At 40.7% G+C, this 7500-nt stretch overlaps 1 long non-coding RNA gene across 1 annotated transcript in view; it reads right to left on the bottom strand.

The window, feature by feature from the left end:
- Positions 1 to 762: 762 nt before the first annotated feature.
- LOC137982947 (uncharacterized) overlaps positions 763 to 7500 on the bottom strand; it is a 6945-nt gene continuing 207 nt past the window's right edge. Inside the window, exons 1-3 of the long non-coding RNA XR_011118868.1 lie at positions 7214 to 7500; positions 1318 to 1594; positions 763 to 895 (exon numbers count right to left, since the gene is read on the bottom strand). The exon at positions 7214 to 7500 is cut by the window's right edge and continues 207 nt beyond it. This is a non-coding gene — a long non-coding RNA (uncharacterized lncRNA). The remainder of the gene's footprint in view (positions 896 to 1317; positions 1595 to 7213) is intronic.

Genomic DNA, 7500 nt, shown 5'->3' with positions numbered 1-7500 from the left:
TAGTCTCCATGGCCAGACCAAATACCTTATTAAGAAGGCTGCCTTTTACAAGGTGAGGCGAAAAAATTCTTAAATCATCGGCGCTGTGTTGTCCCACAGTATTTAAATGCCTTTCTCTTAAAAAAAATATATATATTGCTCTTTCTTCAGCAATTGAAAAAAGAACTTGAGCACTTCGCTCTCTCAAATAACTGGGATGTTCGGTCGGCGGTACAATCTGGAAAAATCCGAGGCTATTCCGGAATTCAGTTGCAAAGACCCCGAAGACGACCTGCCCTAGAATTTGGTGGAAGAGTCATGCTCCAACGCCTGCAGCATTATATGGGAGAAAATCCAAAACCTGACCCACCAATTGAAGTAAGTATTTTGCTACTTGCTTTCCCAAGGCGCAAATACTTGTCACTTAAAAATAATTATTTTACTCACAAAAGTGTTAAATTGTATTTTAGTTACATGATGTACCCAGTGATCCTCGGGGAGCGGGAACTTGTGCCTTTGCCTCACGAGACATAGAAAAATGTGAAATCATTTGCGAATACGAGGGAGAGCGCATTTCACTTGACGAGGCTCAGAGGCGTGAAGCATTGTACAGGGACCAGGGCAGGCCTTGCACCCTAATGGTCATCGAGAGTGGGGCACTACAAATTGCGTGAGTTTTCGTAAACACATAATGTCTTTGACTCACGGTCGTATTGGATGAAATGTAGGCACGTTCATTTTTGCCGCCTTATTATCAACATTAGGCTCATTGTCCTCTGTCTACAATTATCATAATGAATAGCGCCGTCCCTTTGTCCAGAAAACAAACAGACGGTTAAGTGAGAGTGAGCCATTGATTCAATGGGTGGCCACCACCATCTCTTTCTGGAGGACACCAAAATGGCTGCCGCAATGCCTAGTGAAAAGAAAAAAAGGATAGGCTTTAAAAGCACACATAAATTACACTTTTTCTGGTGAAGCACAAACGTTGTGGAGAATGAAATGAACAAATTAAAGTGCAATACAAGTTGATATATCATGTGCCAATCAAGCAAGGACAAATGTATTTTTCTGTCGCTTTCAACTAAAATTAAGTGTTTTGAATAACTTCCCTGTACAGAGCACGCTAATCTTGGTTGACTTTACAACTTTCATACGCTTCAAACATTCATGATCGCCACCCACTCTTTTTTCATATTTGACAACTACTTGTCATATTCACAGAAATACACCGGCACTACGATATTGTCACTGGAGGAAAAACGCACTATTACCCGCTTTAGTGGAAAGAGTGCCTGAGGTGTACTGTCAATTTTACACACTAAATGGTGAAATTACCTTTTAAATATTCCGCCTCTAAAAAGACAATTCCATTTCCTTGCAGAATTGATCCATATGAAGGCAACCCGAGAAGCTCCTTGACATGGGGTTCAACCATGAATCATTCGCTCAACCACGCCAATGTTAAGCCCTTCATCATAAATAAGCACTCTAATAACCCTAGAGTATTCCTCGTCGCATTGCACGATATTGCCCAGACCACGGAGCTGCTCTGGAACTACAACGATGAACAATGCCAGTTCTATTCCAACAGCCAAACTCTCCCTGAAGAAGACTAAAAGATTTTAATTGATGGTTAATAAAAACTGCTAATGGCAGCTTAAATGGTGCTAACATGTGTTAAAGTCCTTACACCTACAAAACCCTTCCTTGGCTCCACAAATTAAGCCTTTCTGCCAAGTATACATTTGTTCCTTTTTTCAACATGCATAACCTGCACAACACGAGTCATGAAAAAAGACGGTGGAGAAAAAGAAAAATTACGACAAATATAACAGGAAAAAATGTAAAAGAAGCAAAAAGGAGAAACCCTAAAAACACTTTTAACAGTCGCTTGCAACTACCTGTCCACGCGCTTGAAAAAACATGTTCTGCCGGTCAGTCAAAATTCAAAGTTTTCACAATCAAACTTCAAAGTTTACTCGCCCACTTTGGAACGTTTTGGCGCCACTCCGCAAACACTTCACAGAAAGCAAAGTCAGCAACACTTACGGGCATTTTGTCCTTTGCAGTTTTGAACACCTTGCTTGAAATTCCTACCTAGTTTATTAAATGTGAACGCCATGTCTTGCCAAACGGCAAATAAATCAGCTACGATCATTTGCGTAAATGGCGCCAAAACGTTCCCAAGTGGGCGGGTAAACTTTGACGTTTGAGTGTCAAAACGTTGAATTTTGATTCACAGGCAGAACATGTTTTGTCAAACGTGTGGACAGGTAGTAGCAAGTGACGGTAACCATTTTCAAGAACTCAGTTGTATTCATGTCACAGCAAAATCGGCCATTCAGGCTGAGCCTCCCATTGGCCATAGCATTGAATTCGTTTTCATTCCATGCTAATTTCTGACTGGATTTACAAAAAGCTACCCATTGATGCTGTAACTTAGCACCTTCAGATGCACAACAAAGTTCTCTCTACTGACAGCTATGATTGCAGCTAGGATCAAACCTTACCCCATCCTGGACAATGCAACTTCTAGAGTTTACACGTGTCTAATTATTATTTTACTGGTCCTTGCATGGGGATCCCTGTGGCACCTGAGAGGTCAAGGTAAGACATTTCCTGGCTTCCTGACTTAAATTTTGATCAAGTCCTATATAAGAGAATTAGCTTCTTGGTCATTCCTAAGTCATAGGCGATCAATTTCTGCCAAGTAGTGTCACAGAAATACTGACAAGTTATTTGATTTAAACCAAGGCACAAACTCTAACTCAGGGTATAATCAACCCCCCCTAAACTAACTTTGCCTTGCCCTTATAGGTGCAAACTAACATTTAAATCATAGCTTAGACACTCTAGAGTTTGCACAGGCATGTCTTGACGCAGCCCCCCCTGGTTCAAAGACCGCGCCAAGAGGTTGAAAACGGGCTTCGCCCGTATTCAACCGAAAATTTAAGCAGCCACCTTCTTCAAAAATCAGTCAGATATCAAAGCACAATGGAGCAGATTCAGACTAAACAATCTTGCTCAAGCAAATTCCATTCAGGCTGAGCCTCCCATTGGCCATAGCATTGAATTCGTTTTCATTCCATGCTAATTTCTGACTGGATTTACAAAAAGCTACCCATTGATGCTGTAACTTAGCACCTTCAGATGCACAACAAAGTTCTCTCTACTGACAGCTATGATTGCAGCTAGGATCAAACCTTACCCAATCCTGGACAATGCAACTTCTAGAGTTTACACGTGTCTAATTATTATTTTACTGGTCCTTGCATGGGGATCCCTGTGGCACCTGAGAGGTCAAGGTAAGACATTTCCTGGCTTCCTGACTTAAGTTTTGATCAAGTCCTATATAAGAGAATTAGCTTCTTGGTCATTCCTAAGTCATAGGCGATCAATTTCTGCCAAGTAGTGTCACAGAAATACTGACAAGTTATTTGATTTAAACCAAGGCACAAACTCTAACTCAGGGTATAATCAACCCCCCCCTAAACTAACTTTGCCTTGCCCTTATAGGTGCAAACTAACATTTAAATCATAGCTTAGACACTCTAGAGTTTGCACAGGCATGTCTTGACGCAGCCCCCCCTGGTTCAAAAACCGCGCCAAGAGGTTGAAAACGGGCTTCGCCCGTATTCAACCGAAAATTTAAGCAGCCACCTTCTTCAAAAATCAGTCAGATATCAAAGCACAATGGAGCAGATTCAGACTAAACAATCTTGCTCAAGCAAATTCCATTCAGGCTGAGCCTCCCATTGGCCATAGCATTGAATTCGTTTTCATTCCATGCTAATTTCTGACTGGATTTACAAAAAGCTACCCATTGATGCTGTAACTTAGCACCTTCAGATGCACAACAAAGTTCTCTCTACTGACAGCTATGATTGCAGCTAGGATCAAACCTTACCCCATCCTGGACAATGCAACTTCTAGAGTTTACACGTGTCTAATTATTATTTTACTGGTCCTTGCATGGGGATCCCTGTGGCACCTGAGAGGTCAAGGTAAGACATTTCCTGGCTTCCTGACTTAAATTTTGATCAAGTCCTATATAAGAGAATTAGCTTCTTGGTCATTCCTAAGTCATAGGCGATCAATTTCTGCCAAGTAGTGTCACAGAAATACTGACAAGTTATTTGATTTAAACCAAGGCACAAACTCTAACTCAGGGTATAATCAACCCCCCCTAAACTAACTTTGCCTTGCCCTTATAGGTGCAAACTAACATTTAAATCATAGCTTAGACACTCTAGAGTTTGCACAGGCATGTCTTGACGCAGCCCCCCCTGGTTCAAAGACCGCGCCAAGAGGTTGAAAACGGGCTTCGCCCGTATTCAACCGAAAATTTAAGCAGCCACCTTCTTCAAAAATCAGTCAGATATCAAAGCACAATGGAGCAGATTCAGACTAAACAATCTTGCTCAAGCAAATTCCATTCAGGCTGAGCCTCCCATTGGCCATAGCATTGAATTCGTTTTCATTCCATGCTAATTTCTGACTGGATTTACAAAAAGCTACCCATTGATGCTGTAACTTAGCACCTTCAGATGCACAACAAAGTTCTCTCTACTGACAGCTATGATTGCAGCTAGGATCAAACCTTACCCCATCCTGGACAATGCAACTTCTAGAGTTTACACGTGTCTAATTATTATTTTACTGGTCCTTGCATGGGGATCCCTGTGGCACCTGAGAGGTCAAGGTAAGACATTTCCTGGCTTCCTGACTTAAATTTTGATCAAGTCCTATATAAGAGAATTAGCTTCTTGGTCATTCCTAAGTCATAGGCGATCAATTTCTGCCAAGTAGTGTCACAGAAATACTGACAAGTTATTTGATTTAAACCAAGGCACAAACTCTAACTCAGGGTATAATCAACCCCCCCTAAACTAACTTTGCCTTGCCCTTATAGGTGCAAACTAACATTTAAATCATAGCTTAGACACTCTAGAGTTTGCACAGGCATGTCTTGACGCAGCCCCCCCTGGTTCAAAGACCGCGCCAAGAGGTTGAAAACGGGCTTCGCCCGTATTCAACCGAAAATTTAAGCAGCCACCTTCTTCAAAAATCAGTCAGATATCAAAGCACAATGGAGCAGATTCAGACTAAACAATCTTGCTCAAGCAAATTCCATTCAGGCTGAGCCTCCCATTGGCCATAGCATTGAATTCGTTTTCATTCCATGCTAATTTCTGACTGGATTTACAAAAAGCTACCCATTGATGCTGTAACTTAGCACCTTCAGATGCACAACAAAGTTCTCTCTACTGACAGCTATGATTGCAGCTAGGATCAAACCTTACCCCATCCTGGACAATGCAACTTCTAGAGTTTACACGTGTCTAATTATTATTTTACTGGTCCTTGCATGGGGATCCCTGTGGCACCTGAGAGGTCAAGGTAAGACATTTCCTGGCTTCCTGACTTAAATTTTGATCAAGTCCTATATAAGAGAATTAGCTTCTTGGTCATTCCTAAGTCATAGGCGATCAATTTCTGCCAAGTAGTGTCACAGAAATACTGACAAGTTATTTGATTTAAACCAAGGCACAAACTCTAACTCAGGGTATAATCAACCCCCCCTAAACTAACTTTGCCTTGCCCTTATAGGTGCAAACTAACATTTAAATCATAGCTTAGACACTCTAGAGTTTGCACAGGCATGTCTTGACGCAGCCCCCCCTGGTTCAAAGACCGCGCCAAGAGGTTGAAAACGGGCTTCGCCCGTATTCAACCGAAAATTTAAGCAGCCACCTTCTTCAAAAATCAGTCAGATATCAAAGCACAATGGAGCAGATTCAGACTAAACAATCTTGCTCAAGCAAATTCCATTCAGGCTGAGCCTCCCATTGGCCATAGCATTGAATTCGTTTTCATTCCATGCTAATTTCTGACTGGATTTACAAAAAGCTACCCATTGATGCTGTAACTTAGCACCTTCAGATGCACAACAAAGTTCTCTCTACTGACAGCTATGATTGCAGCTAGGATCAAACCTTACCCCATCCTGGACAATGCAACTTCTAGAGTTTACACGTGTCTAATTATTATTTTACTGGTCCTTGCATGGGGATCCCTGTGGCACCTGAGAGGTCAAGGTAAGACATTTCCTGGCTTCCTGACTTAAATTTTGATCAAGTCCTATATAAGAGAATTAGCTTCTTGGTCATTCCTAAGTCATAGGCGATCAATTTCTGCCAAGTAGTGTCACAGAAATACTGACAAGTTATTTGATTTAAACCAAGGCACAAACTCTAACTCAGGGTATAATCAACCCCCCCTAAACTAACTTTGCCTTGCCCTTATAGGTGCAAACTAACATTTAAATCATAGCTTAGACACTCTAGAGTTTGCACAGGCATGTGTTGACGGAGCCCCCCCTGGTTCAAAGACCGCGCCAAGAGGTTGAATACGGGCTTCGCCCGCATTCAACCGAAAATTTAAGCAGCCACCTTCTTCAAAAATCAGTCAGATATCAAAGCACAATGGAGCAGATGCAGACTAAACAATCTTGCTCAAGCAAATTCCATTCAGGCTGAGCCTCCCATTGGCCATAGCATTGAATTCCTTTTCATTCCATGCTAATTTCTGACTGGATTTACAAAAAGCTACCCATTGATGCTGTAACTTAGCACCTTCAGATGATTATAAAAATTCTGGTTAGTTTAAGTTGCAGTAATTTTGTTTAGCATTATTTTCCACTCCATTAATTAAGTGCAGCTGCAATAATTTCGGTGCTCTTAATTTCCATTCCTCCTACCCTAATTTTTAGACCTAGCTTTCCAGACATTTATGAAAGTACATATTTTATTTGTTTCCATTAACTCGTACATTTATTAGAATTTTGAGGACTGTGTTATTGACCAGAGGGTTCAGTTTTATTCAGGAACTTTTTTGCATCCAGTGTTGAATAAATTTTTGCAGTGGTCACTTCCAACTGTGCCTTAACTGTGTTAATTTTCTTTATATATTTGTGAAATTCAACCTCCTCTTTCATGTTAATTTTCTTTATTTGAAGGTCGTTTTACATATTAAATTTGTGTTCACTTAATTGTACTGACGCATTAACATCTAAATTATACCTTAATTTCATGGACCCTTAATTTGCCATAATAAGGTATATATGTAGTTAGTTACTATTGTAACTGAATATTACCCTTGTAGGGAATTGGACTTAAGTATATGAGAGTATGTATTTAAGGTCATTAAATAATATCAACAGTTTAATTACCTGGGTAACAACATTAAGCAGAAATGCGACTGACCAGTACTCTCACCGACATAAATATTCCAAGCCACTCAGGCCTATCTGTAACAAGGTCTGCTGTTTGCCTTGGAATAACTAAAACGAGAGGATACAAGTTTTTAGGTTTAAGGATGCGTGGGTAAATAAATTTTACCTCATTGTGCACGTAGCAATGTTAAGCCCCATTTTCGGGGAAGCTAGCGTCAGCTTTCCCACCTATAGGGCATCTTCTGAACGTCAAATTCCTGCAATGATATAGTTTGTTGATTACA

The sequence above is a fragment of the Montipora foliosa genome, chromosome 13 (genome assembly GCF_036669935.1).
Source record: "Montipora foliosa isolate CH-2021 chromosome 13, ASM3666993v2, whole genome shotgun sequence".
Taxonomy (NCBI): Eukaryota; Metazoa; Cnidaria; class Anthozoa; order Scleractinia; family Acroporidae; genus Montipora; species Montipora foliosa.
This window is presented reverse-complemented; position numbering and strand designations above follow the sequence as displayed.